The following is a 19,487-nucleotide window of genomic DNA, read 5'->3' as shown; positions in this document are numbered from 1 at the left end:
AATTTCAAAGCACTAATCACATGATCTATTATCTGTTTGACTAACCCACTAATACATCTCTTCAGATACTCAATGTTCATCTACTAACGCATAAGTATCTTTCATGTTGTAATAGCTGTCTTTGTAATATGAATGCAGTATAATTAGCAAATGTACGTGTGATTGTTACTGTATATTACTCAATGCCTGTTCACATATATTACTGAATGTTTGTTTTAAAACAGAGTTTTTTTCCCCTGGCCTCTACTGAAAAGAAGTTTACATTTAAACCCACTCAAACAACCTGTGTAAACAAAGTCAAATAAAATGAAAATACACACACACACACACACACACACACACACAGACACACACACACACACACGCGTGTGTGTGTGTGTGTGTGTGTGTGTGTGTGTGTGTGTGAGAGTGTGTGTAGTCATTTATAACTTGTAATGCACATAATATTGGTAATGGTGCACATTGATGCAAGCAGTCAAACTTGAATGTGTGTATGTGTGCCCACTTGTGATTAAACAGATGAAGACATCCCATTAATATCATCCTCTCCAGAAGGTACCTACTGCCCCTGATACAATATGATAGAGAAACAAGTGCATGTATATAATGCTACTACAGAAAGGCATATTTCAATGTTATCGGTGCCTTCCTTTTAAACCTATTGTGTTTTCTAGCTTTTAGTAAGTATACATGCATGTTGTGACACATGCCATTGACATGTTTAGGAGTTCTGTATATCTAGCACACTCACACTTGGTACAACAGGGTACATAAATGACAAGAGCAATTCTGAATGTTGTCATAACATGCAACAGTATGGACTGCAGATCTATATTCATGTTTTATGACCCTTGTGCCACATGGCTAAGGTTTTCATGAGCAGTATAAAAGCCACAGTACAAAACCAACATGCAGATGTGAGTTTCAGTGTGTTCACAAATGCAGCCTACAGAGTCAGTTGTACAGATGCAGAAGTTTAACAGCATCATTATCTTGCATAATGATTGATGGGATTCAGATCTAAATGACCAGGAGCAATACAATAATATAATAATTACAATAATTTTAAGCAATTATACATGTCATCTACTATGATCCTGTGAATGCAGACTAATGAATCTAAATAAAAAAAGCTACATGGAAAGCATTTTGGCAGACAATCCTCTATTACCTTAGTACAAGTCTTCATTGGGATTCATCTTTTCAGGACCTGTCTACCAAAACTATCTATGTATTTATTTAAACCCGTTTTCAGTGGAGGCCCAGGGAGAAAAGTTCCACATTTAAGTTTCACATGACGTTCAGTTATAATTGAGGGTAAAAACATCTATGTATGCTTATTTACATGATTTTTAAATATTTCTTACATGAACATAGCACAACGCAACACAAGAAACAAGAGGAATTAACATAAATTAGCTAATTATGAATAGAAAAAAACAGTTTATGCATTTATAGCATGATGGCTGCAGTGAAAAGATCAAATTGGTGTGTTTTTGAGTTTAGTAATAATTTACAAAAAATAAGCAGTAATATAGATTTAAAATTGGTAAGAAAGAGATATGAAAGGAGAAATTATAGAAATGAGCAGGAATATAAATGGACAGGATGCATTATCATGGAACTTATAAACAAAGACATTGGCAACCTTCAAACACCGGACCCCACCCAGTTTGGGTTTGTGAAGGGCTGATCTTGTCTCCTGAACCTGATTGACTTCTTCAAATCAGTCTCCAGAGATGTGGATGAGGGTAAGGCAGTCCACACAGCCTATCTGGACCTCGCCAAGGCCTTCGACACCATCTCCCACTCTGAAATCTTAGACAAACTTACTAAGCTGGGCATTAATCCCTACATCACTCAATGGGTTGCCAACTGGCTTACTGACAGAACCCAGACTGTAAAAGTAGACGACTCCAAATCCAGCTCCCGACAAGTGACAAGTGGAGTACCTCAGGGTTCAGTCCTGGGACCGCTCTTGTTTGGCATCTACTTGTCTGAAGTACAGGCCAACATTAAGGGACTCTGGCTAACAAAGTTCGCAGATGACTGCAAACTGGGAGCCATTACTGAATCCCCAAATGATGTGGATACGCTACAAAAGGGCCTTACAGAAACAGATGCTTGGTGCCAGAGCCATGGGCTCAAGCGTAATGCCAAGAAATGTATAGTTATCCCTCTTGGGAAAAAACATGTACCCATCAATTACCACATAGGTGGCAGTACACTAAACACTGAAAGTGTGATGACAGACTTAGGGACACAGGTGGACAGTGGTCTCACCTTTGATAACCACATTGCCACAACAGTCAGGAAATCCTTCTGTGTGGCACACCTCATCACTAAGGTCTTTTCATCCAGAAAAAAGGAGGTCATTGTCCCACTGTAGTCATCCCTCATTGGACCCATTATAGAGTTCAATGCCCCATTTGGTATGTACCTCACAAGACATCTGCAACAGCTGGAAAGGCCACAGAAATACCTCACTAAAAGAATCGTAGACCTAAAGCAGATGTCCCATGCTGACCATCTAAAAAACTCCGGCTATACACTGTGGCATATCATCTACTCAGAGGTGATGTCTGCTTAGCATACAAGGCCTTGTCAAACCCTGAGCTTTTGGACATGCTCCAATTAAAGAAATCCCTCAGAGCCACTCACTCCAGGGATCTAAACCTTGTCATCACAATGAACAAAACATGCTGGAGGGATAGGTTCCTGACCCAGAGACTACCCATACTCTGGAATAGACTGCCCATACATGTCAAGCAGAGTGCCTCCTTGGCCCTCTTCCAAAGGAGCATTGGCAATTGGATGGGAGATAGGAAATTCACCCAGGGGATCACATCAGTCGCCCTGCTAGACAGGGGCCCAGGGAAGTAAATACTGTGGGAAGAAATATCCAGGGAATTGTTTGGCTAGGATTGTATAGGCCCTAGAGCCTATAGCCTAGTACCAACCTATGAACCTATGAACAGAACTCTATGAATAATCTGGATACTTCACAGCTGCTTAGCTTCATTGCATGGATACCATTACAACTAAGTGAGCTGAAATTATTTTAGCATATGTTCCATATGTATGAAGACATGTTTCCATTATAATACATCATGCATGTATAGCATGTGTTCTAATGCATCATAGAAGTAGGATGACCACTATCATTGGAGAATGGCATATGAATAATAATGTACCAGAATCCCTATCACTATAGAATAGCATTTAATAATTATGTAAAGATTCATTCACTGAATCCATGCACAGTTTCATGAATAATAATTTAAAATATTGCTTTAAGAAGCTGATAAGCATATTGTGGGAGGGACTTGGGTGAAAGTTCCTGACCTTTATAATGCATATCAGATACTGCTTGAGATCTTGCCAACATGTGAACCAGTGGCAGTCATACCTGTGTATGATGCTAAAACACTGGGGACCATCTTTCAGTGGCACATAGGGGAATTTGTCTATCATGCCTCTGTTATGACAGATATGTTGGGAGATGAAAAATGATGTGTCATAGACATCAGTACATTGCATGCAGCTGTTATATAATATATACCCTTCTTGTATATGATTTCAGAATACATAAAATCCATCAGCATGGTGATATATAAGATTATCCAATGAAAATCCTTAGGGAGCAGAAAATTATGTGTCATAGACATCAGTACATTGCATGCAGCTGTTATATAATATATACCCTTCTTGTACATGATTTCAGAATACATAAAATCCATCAGCATGGTGATATATAAGATTATCCAATGAAAATCCTTACAAAGATGAATAGCTATATATGAGTCTATAGTTTTCAGTCGTCTCTAAGCAGTGTAGTGCAGTACGATTAGGCCTTGACTTTGACTGCAGGTAACTTAGCAACACAGGGGATGGATGGATTTTGTGAGTCAGAAATGACTGTTGAGTGAGGAAGCAGAGTGACGTTGAATCCACAGAGGTTGTGGGAGTTGACATGATACACTAACCCATGTAAAAATGGGGAGAAAAGCAGGTTGTTAATTATGACAATAGTTAGCATTACCCTTACATGCACGGCAATAGCATCAAATTACTTTAAAACACATTTTATCAGTCTTCCTGGTTTGCCATATCATCTGCCAACTTATTCCTTCTTTTTGCTTCCAACACAACTAATTTGCACTATTTTCTACTTCAGTTAGATCTTCAGGAATAGTCTGGTCCTTGCAAACCTTTTTAATGTTCACACTTGCCTTTGCTTTCTTCGGCACCCTCCACTGTTTAACCCTAGCAGTACTATATTTGTTACATATTCAGATTTTCAAATGTGGGTGGCCACGGTGGTGCAGTGGTTAGCATTGCCACCTCAAGAGGTTCTCCGGTTCGATTCTCGGTTGGAGTGCCTTCTGTGTGGAGTCTGCATGTCCTCCTTGTGGTCGCATGGGCTTCCTCCAGGTGCTCTGGTTTCCTCCCACATCCCAAAGACATGCAGTAGGCGAATTGGACACTCTAAATTTGCCTAGGTGTGAGTGTGTGCATGTGTGTGCCTTCTGTGGAAGGTTGGGCACCGGGCTGGCAACTCGACACTGTAAAACTCCACTGCCAAACATGAGGGGACAGATGATCCGCTGTGGCAACCCCTAACCAGAAAAAGCCAGAAGAAGATTCAGATTTTCAAATGTAAATTGAATTTTGAGTTTCCTCCGTATTTGCTTTTGCTTTCTGTTCCCCTTACAGTTTGCTTTCATTGCATTTTAATTCCTTACTTCATGAGTTTAGATATGTCTTGCAGTTTGTTTACTTAGGGAAAGTACTGCTCTAGAGTTCTTCCCCACTAGCTGCGGCTAGCCAGGTACACCCACTCTCTCTGTCTTCACTCTTTGAGTCTTTAACCCACATGCCTCTTACAATTATCCCTAGAACCTCAAGAACCTCACACTTTTTCTCTTTTTCTACAACTACGCACTTACCCGTTATTTCATTTTGAGTGAAGAACAGTTATGCTACAGTACTGTGTTTCCAAACATGCTGGTTAACACAAACTTCTCTCTTAAATATCATCTTTGTCAGCATCTATAAAGTGCCTCTCCACGTGGCCTTTATATTTAAGTGATGCAACTGCTGCTGTCACTCTGATGTCAAAAGTTGTCAGAGAATGTATTATGTAAGAATAATGCCTGACAGGGTGTGTCTTAATGTGTAATTAACGACCACTCAGGGGTTGTTATGAGGCCCGAAGCCTGTAACATCGGGCCTCTACACCCCTGGAAGGGCATTAATTACACATTAACACACACCCTGGAGGGCATTATTGCACTTAGAGAATGGGGTCTCTCTAAAATTGTGTTTTACATACTTATTTTTTTTTAAGTTCTATTATATATTTTTGATGTAAAATAGTTCCTCCGACTAATGTTTCAAACTTTCTATAATATATGTTAATGGTGTTGGAGGAAGCATTTTACATCAAAAATATATAAAAAATACAGTACTTAAAAAAATAAATAAGCAAAACACAACAATTTTGCAGCCAGCCCATTGCCTCCCTCTCTCTCTCTCATTCTCTCTCTCATACAGAGTCTCTTCTGCTTTCAAACAAACATACATAGACGCACACAGTTTCTGCTGGTTTCATACTCTCATTCACTCACACAAGCATAACTGTCAACTTCTTAGCACAAAAAAAAAATCTGCACAAAGCCAAAAATAATGGGGGGGGGGCAAAGCCCCAAAAATAGGGACACATTTTGAATATTGCTCTTACAAACTTAGAAAGTTTATAGAATAAAAGGTCTTGTATTACAATGCATTTTCTGAAAGATTGAAAGCGTGAAACTCAAATGCCTGTCATTTAGTGAATTGTCCTCACTGACTTGCCATGAAACTTCAGAAAACCACAAATTTTATAAGGAACAGACAAAAAATATGAGGCAAAAATCTGGACATTCTGTGAAAATTTGGACAGCTGATAGCTAGCCACACAAGACCACTCTCATTCTCTTTCAGTCTCACGCACACACTCTCCTGTGCTTTCACACATCATACATGCATTCACTCACACAAGATATCTCTCACACAGTCTCTTCTGCTTTCATACACACATTCACTAACACTAGATCACTCTCAAGCACACAGTCTCTTCTGCTTTCATACACGTATTCACTCACACAAGATCGCTGTCTCTCTCTCTCGATCTCTCACACACACAGTTTCCTCTGCTTTCATACACGCATTCATTCACACATGCAGACAGAAATATAAACACAGTCATACACATACATACACACACATACACTTTTTTCTGTTTATTTTTTATACACAAGGTAAACAGCAAAAGCGCTGATTAGCGAGTATAAAATAATGACGGCCGTTAGATTTTTTGCAGTCCTTGCTCCATGGCAGCTTGATATGCTGCCATGAAGTGGCGGACTAATTTTTCTGTGGGCATTACTTGTACATTAACAGCCTGCTGGAGGACTCTAGTCAGGGTGCTGGTGTACAATTTGCCCATTCTCTAATGTATAGTATTGATATTGTAAATGTCTGCGCATGCATTCCTTAGTAGAAAAGGCTAAAATATATTTAGAAATTGCTTACATTTTACAACTGATTAAAATTTCTTTTTTTAAAAAAGAATAATGAGCATGCCTGGATTTATTTAATCTGTTTTTTATACTTGAAATATGTTTATTATCAAATATGTGGCAAAGCTACAGGAGCATCTGTTGCTCACAGTTACACTTACCTCATTTTGGCACGGGTTGAACGTTTATATATATTGTTGGCTTTCCTTCCTTATAGACTCATCTTGTATTTTGTTAATGTTTACTTAGAGAATGGGCGCATTGCCACCCTGATTGGGAAATGAATGTTCTGCAACAGGGTATTAATGTAGAGGTGACATCCACCGAAGCTGTCTTGAAGCTCAGGCAGTAAAAAAAAAACAAAAAAAACAAAAACGCCACCACTTTTTACATTTGCAAAACCGTGCTTTGCTGTTCACCAAGCATAATAGAAGAAGGAAAATTAAATCGAATAAAAAAGAAAAATAGAGACAGAAAAGTACAGAGACAATGCTGACTTTAACTGGCAGTCCATTAGCACAAATTCATCATTAACATGAAGAGGCATGAAACTCTTAATGTCTGGCATTACTGACTGACTTTAATACTTACTACAGACTCTAATAGAAATTAATATGCATTACCATTTCTCTGCCAAACAAAAGATGATGAATGTAAATAATCTAGTTGTGTCCTTTCTACTCTATACTATACCAGAAGTGCTACGCTGACAAGCGAATCTCTGTGTCACTCATTTTAAACTAAGCTTAATTTTCTCTTTTTGAAATCTATTGTTTATATATCTATGTATTATGTTACTTTAGTTACATCATTAAGTGTCTGTTTTTGCTGCGTTTTTCTCCCCAGGTCTCCACTGAAAATGGTCTCTGGCCCATCTGGACTAACCCAGTCAACAAATGTAAAATAAATAATAAATAAATATTGGTGAATTGCTGCAAAATCAAATGGTAGTACTAAACAACAACATCAGAGACCATAAAAAGGGTTGGAATGTTTTGCATACTGTTTTTTTTTTTTTGGGGGGGGGGGTAATGTCAATGTATTGCATTCTATGTGTTTCATTGTTGCTGTTTGTTTGTTTGTTTGTTTGTTTGTTTGTTTGTTTGTTAGGTTCATAGGTAAGTACCAGGCTAACTGCCTTTGTGGATCATTTTAAGCAAAGCCAGTTTCCCTTTTTTGTGCTTGAATGAACCTAATCCCATTTGGTTAAGATTGACCATACCCATTCCATGGTCAGTAATGCGTAGCATAAAGCATTTAGGAGCTGCCTCTGTCCATTAGTAGTACAGGATGTAGTCCTGGGCTACAGATTCTGTTTCCTATCAATAAATACAAGCTGAGCTTGAATACGGACAGGGTGAACTTTGTTTTATGTAGGTGGGGGGTCTGTTCCAGAGTAGTGGTATTTTGCCATTAATTTACTCAGAAGGAGACATCTGAGGATGTATTTACTCAAAAATGTGGGTTTTAAATGTGGTGTGTTTTTGTCTATGTATATTTGTGAGTCTGTCTGTCTGTGCTTCTGAATTTGTGTGTGAGTATATGTAAACACTAAATACTTACATAATTTATATTTTGATGTAAAATACTTTCAGCAATTACATATACTACAGCAATTTTGAAACATTAGGCATAGGAACTATTTTATGTTAAAAAATATTTCAAAAAATACAGTAATAAAAAATACAAACACTTTCTCTGGACACGAGTGCCATCCAGGGTGTGTGCTATTGTGGAAATACCTCCTTTCCAAAGGTGTAGAAGCCCTCCACCTGTGATATCATTCTTCATAACACCTCTGAGTTTGAGTTATTACCATAATAACACACACCCTTTCAGGCATTGTTGCTTTCTTGATGACATTTTTGTGGTGTGGTAAGGATCTATTAGTAATTTTTGCTCTTATCTTAAACGTACAACATTTGGATGAGAATGCTAATTTCAAAAATAGCAAAAACTGTAATGACAGTCATTACCTAGATATGATTGTATTGAGGGAAAGCACAGAGCTCAACAAAGGAAATCAATAATGCATGTCACAAGCTACTACACTTTGTACACCTTTAGAATACACCTAATACCCAGTTTATATCCAGAGGTTATGAGCAGTATAAGATAAAAGTATAGATTCCAGTGAAAGATCTGTATCTGACCATCTTTAAGTTTTAATTCCTCCCTTGCCACCAACAGAATGGACTGCTATCGAGTAGAGAGGAACACCAAACAGCCCCGTGGGAGTCATGGAGTACCCATCCCTGTAGAAACTATGGTATGTGTGGCTTTACTTATTTTAGCTACAGAGGTCTTTCAGCAGCCAACAGAGGTATCTCAAGCCATAGCCTTGAGAACACTCAACCAGTTCCTTATCACCATGCTTCAGCATGTAGGCTAGCATACATGGTTCTCATTTACCCCTGAGGAGGGAGCAAACACCATATGAGACATCTGTGCTATAGCCCACTTCCTTGAAGTACTGGGGGGCATACTCTCTTCTTTACTTCCATTGAAATAAACATACCTAGGGACCTGGAAAGAATGCATATAAACCACAAAGGGTATCACTCCATTAACTGCCAGGTGGTCTGCAATGCACAGGGTATCATCTACAATGTGTGCGCTGACCACCAGGGCAGTTTTCACAACTCATGCATATGCCACACAACCAACCTTTATCAATGATTTGTGAGTGGTGACTTCTTACAGGAACATCTAGTGGAAAAGGCTGGATATGTCCTAGAAACTTGATCAGGAACCCAATGAAAAATCAACAAATCCCTACAAAGCTAGGTTGCAGTCATGCCCATTCACAAGCCAGAAACATCATAGAGCAAGTATTTGGGCTGCTGAAGTCACAACTCTGCAGCCTGGATATATCTGGTGGAGTCTTTGCTGTATGATCCCATCATGTGTGCAAAATGTCTAACTGTCTATGCCATTCTATATAGTGTAATAGTGAGAAATCAGATACAATGGGGTGGGGTTAGCCAGGGATCATATTTCCTGGCACAAGAGAAGTATCAGCTGAGACTGGTGAGGAGTCAGCGAAGGAGCCAGCAGTAGGGGAATGATCATGCCAGATGGTGGTGGACACAAAATGCCATGGCACCAGCTAAGAGGCAGTACATTACATATGGTTTTACTACATAAATATATAAGAGCTAAGCAGATAACGACAGTAGAAATAATGGATACAAAAGCACCTACCTGTAATTACCCATGCAGAGGCTGGCCACTCTGTGCATTAGACATAGGCAGCCCATGTCAGGACATTATAAGGGTAGGGCGCTATCATCATCAGTTTTACAGGTGGGAGAGGAAGCTAAATTGCATGTAGCTAAGGTGATGCACACAAGTAACCATGATGCATACAAAAACACCATATTGTGTTTATCCATGTACAGGCTGGTCAGTCTGTGCCTCAGACCTAGGCAGCCCAAGTCAGAATGTTTTAAGGGTTGAACACCATTTCATCATTTGCACATGTGGAGAGGGGGTACAGGAGGGCCTGTCCCTCATAGGAAAGAGTATGAATGTCAGTGTTTAGAGTTTTGCTTTGTTTAGTAGAGGGGCTTAAAGGGTTGAAGTGTCCTTTGTACTTGTATGTGGGGGGATGCGCTATGGTCAGTGGTGTTGATATATGTGTCTGTAGAGGTCCAGCGATGGCATGGGGGCCAACAGTGCATGGTGGCCTAGGCGATAGGTCCAAGGCATGCATGGCAGAGGGATCAGCTTCCCATGCATGACTCTGCCCATGAGAGCTATCTCTGCTAGGAGTTGCACTGGCTGTCCCACAATCCTGGCTAAATATCAGTATGCTAAATGAACATGCCCGACATCTGCTTGGATTGGGTGTCATCATGATCACAACCATGGTGGTGGCCTCTCTTGATCTTAGCCACATCCCGAACTAATGTAGTAGTGGAAGTACTACTTCTGCAAGAGCAGGACCTCACCCATCAGTGACCAGGATGGCTAATATTCAGATGATGTGAAAGATGACAAGCCTTGAGAACATCCTATTGCCCAAGACAGATGATCTGGAAAAGACACTGCATATCATTCATCCTGTCCAATGAGTCAAACATATGATTCATGCAGTCTTGTAAGTCAGCATGCACTGTCAGGATGATCCTCACAATCTAACTCACCTGTGCCTCCATACTGGCCCTTCACATATGTTTGGTAGCAGCTACTGACACACCAGCAGCAGGGACAGTGTGGACTAGAATCCACAGCCTTCTGCACCAAAGGCAAGTATGCTACCTGTTGAGCTACTAACACTACTTTCAAATTTTAAAGTACAAACATTGATGGCCATTTGCAAAACAAAACAACTACACATTGAAAACAGACTTAGCATGTGCAACACTTCTCTTCCCTTGAAACTCAACATTCCTTGAAAATGCATTGAAACTTGACATTCCTTAATGGTTTGGTAGTTGGTGTAGAAGATTCAGATTTTAGTCTCTTGTAATCAAGGTCCAGGGTTTGAGCCTGAATAAGTTGCTCAACCTATCATCCCTAACCGGAGCATTTTACACACACGCACACCCATACACAGACACACCTCTCATCCATCTGTCCGCGGCACTGGTTACACCAGTAGTACTACTATTTCAGTGGGCTTGCTTTGGCTTCAGTATGTTCTGCTGCTGGATGGCATCAAATCTTCAGCCCTACAGTCCTCTGTTATCAAATTAGCATTACAATGCTCAGTGCTGTTCTAGAGATTTCTGGGGCCTGCTTTTCTTTTCTTACAGCTTATGGAAGTCTCTTGTGAGGTCCAAAAATCCTCAAGTTTTACAAATCTCTTTCATATAATGGATACTTTATTTGGGTCCCCACAGCCAACACGGGCCTTAGACAACTGCCAAGGTTAACTAGTGCTAGTGCTGGATCTGGCCCTGGCTGATGCACCTTCCTTAATGTGCAGATGAAATATGAGACAAAAATGAGGTTCCCTGTTCTGACTTGCTACTCAGCTGTATGATATGAAGGAAATTAGTTATTGCAGATAAATACCTACAGAACAGCCTAATTTGGGTAATATAATATGTTGTCATATCAAAAGGATAAAGTGATTTCTGTATGTTCTGTTATCTCACCAACAGAGATTATGCTGCAACTCATATCCCTAACTTATGTGCATTAACTTGTTGAAGTAAAGTAGCACCTATACATGAAGGAAATTAAAATAACACAAGAATAAAATAAAATAAAATTAAAGCCACTATAAAAATAATAATGTACAACATATCTCAAATTATATCAGGCTATCCAACCCTGCAGAAAATAATCACTGCAGTCAAAAAATATGATACACAATTCAAGCAAGACTTAACTTATGCTAATGTAGCAAGATTGAAGCTTATATTTGTTCCTTTTTACAGATATTTGTCTCAGTCTAGTGCTAATTTTGTGAGTCAGGCTTTGTATTCCTTTTTTTTAAACATAATCCCCCGGATTCACTAATCTTCCATGCAGGACTAGTCTAGTCCTGCACGGAAGTGGCCGGTTAGGAGGAGGATGGCAGCACACCAAGCATATTAATGAAAACGCGCTGCCTGACCACCTAATCCTACACGGAGCGTGGACGAGTGCAGAGGGCGTGTCTGAGAGCAGAGCTCTCAGAATAAACACTCCCCTGCAAAGTAGGACATCAGAAACTGTAAATAAATGAGCGAGACTACTCATAGTTGTCTGCATATCCCCACCAACAGTCCCCATGTGTACAACAGCAACAAGACATAAAAATAAAAGAAGTAACCCCTGTATTTATTTCTAAAACTCCAAGTACAGCTAACCGTAGGTGCGCGGGTGTGCCCATCGCTTAGCTACGGTTAAAGCAGCTTAAAAGGCTGAAGAGGATAACAAGGAAGATATAGCAAAAGAAGCAGCACAGCAATAGTGTACTGGTCAGAGCATCCGCCTAACAAGCAAGCATTCCCGGTTCGAGTCCCACCGCAGCACGTACCATTTTCCATGGGAAATCTGTATACGAACATTTATTTACATTTTATTGCTGTATAACCTACTAAATAACATTTAACTGGAGTACTGCATTAAACGCACATATGAAGAGTCAGTACCATAATGAATAAGTCAGCAGTAAGCAGGCATAAGCACAAATAAGCAGTAGTAAGCATATGTAAGCACTAGTAAGCGTGTGCAAGTGCCTTTCGGTGGGGTGAAGCACCGCCGACACTGATTAAGCAAAGGAGATGCTAACTGAGTGTAAGACATTGTGACCAGAAGTCAGCAGTGCTTACCTCTGCGCAAACCCGCTTACAACCACTTGAAAGTGCCTTAAGCTCACCATATCTAACGGCCGGTGTCATGTGTGACTGTGTACACCAACGGATTCAGTCGTAGGTATCGCAAAGCATATGTGGCACACAAGGTTGGCCGGTATGCACATGAAACACAGTATCCAGCAATACCAGTCAAACATTACCGGATATGTAGCTAAAGATTTAGAGGCATATGTGTTTGTATAAATACCCATAACTATATAGATATATACCCCCCCCTCTATGTAGTACAAATGTATACATACATAGAGAGACATATAAATAAATACCCACATATACATATATACATATGCAGACACCCATGCATCCACATGTCGTTAGATAGAGAAGGTCACAGTAAGCTGCCTGTCGGGCGCTAGAATCCGCCACATAACACAAGCACTCAGGTCTCTCAACAGCAGATACAAGTACAACTCAGTCATTGTCCACGCTGGTGTCAACGACCTGAGACGTACCTCCTTGGACTACATGAAAAGAGACATTGAGGAGCTCTCTGATTATGTAGCCCAGGCAGGTATGACCCTGACCTTGAGCAGTATCCTACCTTCACCTAGAATGATGCCACAATACAGTGATAAGATGATCAGCTTTAATAATTGGCTTAAATTCTGGTGTCATTCAAAGGGGATCCAATGTCTGTCTGCCTGGGATGACATGCTGGACAAGCCACGCTGCTTCGCAAGGGACGGCTTGCACCTGTCACCCCTAGGCTTCCGGATATTGGCAAAGGCTCTTGCCACCCCCATAGTGCCTTTTTTAGGCAAGGCTCAAATTCTAAACCTACCACCCTAGAACACAAAAAAGTAAAAAAAACTAAGGGTAATGCCGCTCAATGCCATAAGTCTCAATCTCAAGATGCACGCACTCGAGGCCCTTCTCAGTATGGAGAACATCGATGTCTGTGCTGTGACAGAAACCTGGTTCAAGGCTCCTGAGAGCACCCCAGCACTATCAGGTTTCACCTCATATCATGTGTTCCGGCCCCAAAATCCGGACAACACCAAGAAAGGTGGGGGGGTGTCCATATTCATAAAGGACACCCACACCTCAAGGTTGGTGGCAACGCACGATGCATCGGAGACCATCCAGGTGCAATTAACCATAGGCAAGACTGCTCTGCAATTTGTAGCATGTTACAGGCCACCCTCTCAAACTCAGGAACCTCACATGGCCTTCCTGAAAACAATGGAGGAGATAAATGTATCTCCAAACACCATCATACTAGGTGACTTCAACTACCCTAATATAGACTGGGAACACTACTCAAGCCCAAACACTCTAGCCCAAAGGTTCCTGGAGTTCATAAACTCAAATGCCATGGAACAACTAGTCACCATCCCCACAAGAGGAGAAAACATACTTGATCTCATCATCATGAACATGGGATCACAATGTTCAACACCAGAAGTATACCCCTCACTGGTGAGATCAGATCATAAACTAATCTCGCTGGAGGTCCTCATCCCGCCCCCACCTGAAATAAAAAAGACCACAGTGAAAAACTTCTCAAAAGCCGACTTCACACTTCTAAAAACTAGTGTGGTCTCCTTTAAGGCCCCTGAGCCAGTGGTGAACATTACTCAAACCGCTGAATCACTTACAAATGCCTTCTGCCAGCACCTACAGGACTGCATGGATCAGGCAATCCCAAACAAAACTAAGACTCTTTGTACCAAAGGCAAGCGTCCAGTCTGGTGGACCCCAGCCATAAACAAGCTCTACAACAAAAGGAGGAAGCTACTACAAGATAGAGCAAAATCTTTGAAAGGTAAGACACCTTTGATCATTATAAGTAAAAAACTAAGAGCTCTCATAAAATCATCCAAGGCAAATTTTGAGAGAAAAATCGCCAAGGACTCAAAAGACAATCATAAGGCCTTCTTTAGCTATGTTAGAAACCTAGGAGGAAACTCCCAGATATGCTCAGAATTAGTTCAAAATGATGTGAAGATTACTGAACCTACACACATTGCCAACATACTGGCTGACAGGTTCAGTGCAAACTTCTCCCCTCCCCAAAAGGAGAGATATCTATACCAGAGGATTGTAGCCCCAAACATCTCAAACGCCCAGGTGAGAACTGCTCTCTCCAAAGCAAAAACACAGCATCCATGGGACGGATGGTGTCCCCGGCTGTGTGCTCCACGAACTCAATGAGGAATTAAACCCGCAGTTAGGACAGCTGTTTAATCTTAGCCTCACCTCAGGATACGTGCCCAAGGAGTGGCGCATGGCGACTGTGGTCCCACTTCACAAGGGCGGTGCCTCCACCCGACCCTGGAAATTACCGTCCCATTAGCTTGACAAGCCTTATCTGCAAAGCCATGGAGAAGATCATAATGGAACTCATAAATAAAGACATAGGGAACTTGCAGACTTTGGATCCAACCCAGTTTGGCTTTGTCAAAGGCAGATCATGCCTTTTAAACTTGGTTGACTTTTTCGAAACAGTCACCAAGGCCATTGATGAGGGAAAGGCAGTCCATACAGCCTACCTTGACCTGGCAAAGGCCTTCGACACAATACCCCACTCAGGTATCATCGAAAAACTCATCAGCTTGAATGTAAACTCATACATCACAAGATGGGTTGCAAACTGGCTAAGTGACAGAACCCACAGAGTCAGAGTTGCTGGAGCCATGTCAGACTCAAAGCCTGTCACAAGTGGTGTCCCACAGGGCTCAGTCCTGGGTCCACTCTTGTTCGGCATCTACTTTTCTGAAGTACAAGCAAACACAGGAGGGTTATGGCTGACAAAGTTTGCAGATGACTGCAAACTGGCTGCCATAGTCGAAAACACATCTGACACAGATATCCTTCAGAAGGGCCTCACAGAAACGGATAACTGGTGCCAGAGCCATGGCCTAAAGTTAAATGCCAAGAAATGCATAGTCATACCCTTCGGGAAAAACAAGGTTACCCCTAGCTACCATATAGGTGGCAATCCACTGAGCACAGAAGAAGTCATCAGGGATCTGGGGACCCAGGTTGACAGTAGCCTTTCGTTTGACACTCATGTTGCTAAAGTAGTTAGGAAAACCTTCTACATTGCCCACCTGATCATGAAGGGATTCACATCTAGATCAAGGGAGGTCATCGTCCCCTGTACTCATCACTCATAAGACCTATGATTGAGTACAATGCCCCATTCGGAATGTATCTGACCCGACACCTGCAGCAGCTGGAAAGGCCCCAAAAGTTCCTCACCAAAAGGATAAAGGGTCTTAAAATATGTCTTATGCTGCCCGACTGAAAGAACTCCAGCTCTATTCAGTCTCATACCGCTTGCTCAGAGGTGACCTGTGCCTGACATATAAGGCCATGTCAAACCCTGATTTGATGAATATGCTTCACCTCAAAAAATCTAGATCCCTCAGAACCACAAGGGCAGGAGACTTAAACCTTGACACGGTTATTAATAGAACGTGCTGGAGGGACAGATTCATCACCCTGAGACTCCCTATGCTGTGGAATAAAATCCCGGTACATGTGAGGCAGAGCACCTCGCTGGCCTTGTTCAAGAGGAATCTTGACCAATGGATGGGGGATCGCAGATATACCCCAGGGATTACTTCAGTGTCACTGCTTGACAGAGGCACAGCAAAATAATGGGCATAGTTTTATTCAAACTAAAGGGGTGGCGAAAGCCAAATAACTATGGGCTAGGCTTATAAATGCCCTTGGGCAGATAGCCTAGTATGAACCTATGAACCTATGAACCTATATCTATATATATATATACAGCAATATATATATATATATATATATATATATATATATATATATATACATATATCTATATATATATATATATATATATATATAGGTCTACTTCACATAACCGAATGCACAAATGTTCGAAATTCATATGGCCGAGACCATATGATGGAACATTTGAATGTTCGAAAATGTGAACTAAACCCATAAAAAAAATAAACACACATTAAACTGTGTATAGCAGGGGGGCTTCACTCCCCTGCACCCCCACAACCCCCCTACTTAAATATACCAACTCCGAGATCGCACTACAGCGAGAACAAGGGAAATCTCCCGGTCTGCGCTGTATGTGATTTTCCATTCAGAATGTCAGTGTTTCAAAACTTCGAACATATGGTCTGCGATCATATGGGTTTCGAAGTTTTGAAATGCGGCATTCTAAAGGGGACCCATATAAATATGTATATATATATATATATATATATATATATATATATATATATATATATATATATATATATATATATATATATATATGTGTGTGTGTGTGTGTGTGTGCGTAGATATACACAGATATATAGCTATGAAAAGATACAGCACACTTAAGAATGACATATGTTCACAGGCCATGCCAATGGAGGTGAGGGGCCCAAGCAAGAAATGTGGAACACGTAGCATGAACCCCCCCCCCGCCAGATAGGGGAAACATGCAAACAAATCCACAAACAATGTAAACAATCCACTGCTCCCCAGATCACAGGCAGGATACAACCGGGGGGAGGACACAGTGGACCCGAGAAGTCTAATCTTGGAACAGAGACAGGACCGTCCCTTGTGGGACACCCCAAAAATTGTCTTGTTATAGGAGGAAGCCCATGTGATGACCTATCAAGACGGGGTGTGTACATACCTGGACTACAAGGGTGGGAAAGCCTGATGACTCATGGGTCAAGACAATGTACGAGATGGGTCCCGTGAAGTGGAGAGTGGGCAGTGTGTAGTGGTGTGTTTAGACCCGACCTGCACCCAGAGTAAGGATGAGTGCTGTAGAGGAGGTGCGGGTGGGGGAACTATGGGTATGTAATTATGGGTCTAGGTGTGCAAGTGTTTTCTGGAGTGAGTCTATTCGGACTGCCCCAGGGATGTAAGCAATAGTGTTCATTGGGCAGAGCCGCTGCCAATGAGCAGCCACTCCCATGACAGGTCCCACTGCAACAGTCTATTTTACATGGCAAAGAACGGTATAACCAGATGTAGATGTAAATATGTAGAGGTATGTGTGTGTATATATACCCATAACTACATGGAGCTATACCACTCCCTCTCCGTAGTACAAATGTATACATGCATAGACAGAATATATATAAATACCCACATATAGATATATACATATGCAGACACCCATGCATCCATATGTCGGTAGATATATATATGTGCGTGTGAGTGTAAATATACACAATATATATATATATATATAGCTAGGATATGATACAGCAGTTAAGAATTACATATGTACACAGGCCGTGCCAATGGGGGTGAGGGGTCCAATCAACAAATGTGTAATACGTAGCATCAACCCCCCTCCAGCTAGACAGGTGAAACATGCAAACACACAATAAAAGTAAACAAACCACTGCTTCCCAGACTGCAGGCAGGATACTAACAGTGGGAGAGACCCGCCAAATCTAATCTTGAACAAAGACAAGAATGTCCCTTGTGGGACAACCAAAAATTCTATGATTTTTGGGTTTCTAGCTATTATACAGATATCCAACAGCAGTGTACGCATGTTCTCGGACTACAAGGTTGGGGAAGCCTGATGATCCATGGGGTGAGACAACATACGTGACTGGTCCCGAGAAGTGGGGAGTGGGTAGTGTGTACTGGTGTGGCCAGACCCGACCTGCACCCAGAGTAAGGAAGAGTGATTTAGAGTAGGTGTGGGTGGAGAACTATGGGTATGTATTATGGGTCTAGGCATGCAGATGTTGGCTGGAGCGGTTCTATGTGGACCACCCCAGGAATGTAAGCAAAAGTGTACATTGGGCAGACCCGACACCTAACGAGCAGCCAAGCCCAGTACGAGTCCCACAGCAGCAATGTCTAGTTTACAGGGCGATGGGTGGAATAACCGGATGTGTCATTCCAAACCCACTAAATGACACCAAAGAACACATGGTCACAACACTCCACTGTAGGCATGTAATCCAAACTAATTGGCATCACAAGATATTATTGCTGTCCAGATCTCTCAACTGATCTTCAGGAACGTCCCTGATTTAGACTCCTTTAATCCCTCTTAAAACTGGTGACTGCTGAAAAAAGGTGATGAATTGCCCTTAATAAATAATGATAGTAATTCAGAGTTATAGATGTTTTATGTCAGAAAATCTATATTAATCCACATTCTCTTATTCTGCAAATGTTTCAAGCTAATAGTACAAGTATTTAAAAAATGTCCCTGATTGTCCCTGAGTATTTCAGGAGTTGTCCCTGATTCTGTTGAGAATTGTCTCTGATCGGTTGAGAGCTATGTTGATGTCCTCACCCCCACCCAGGGGTGTGAGTGTCCAGACTTAACCCCAAATGCAGGGTATATACACAGCTGTCGCTGTAGAAGAAATGGCCAGCTGTGGACCTTCCTATTAGCCATCCTGCACATCCCTGGACATGTACCCACTATCAGCCCCTCTGTGTGGCCAAATAACACTACTTACCTATCGACCCCTGTTGCATTCGTAGTGATATTCACAGTCACAAGTCTGTGACACCCTCCACACATCTATATTGGGGGAATCTGGAACCCCCAACCCAGGTGTATTACTGCAGCTGTCCCAGACTACACATGTAAATAACATTACTTACCTATCGACCCCTGTTGCATTCGTAGTAATAT

The sequence above is a fragment of the Protopterus annectens genome, chromosome 7.part0, assembly GCF_019279795.1.
Source record: "Protopterus annectens isolate FY-2018-M chromosome 7.part0, PAN1.0, whole genome shotgun sequence".
Taxonomy (NCBI): Eukaryota; Metazoa; Chordata; order Ceratodontiformes; family Protopteridae; genus Protopterus; species Protopterus annectens.
The sequence above is the reverse complement of the archived record's forward strand: the minus strand, read 5'-3'. Positions refer to the sequence as shown.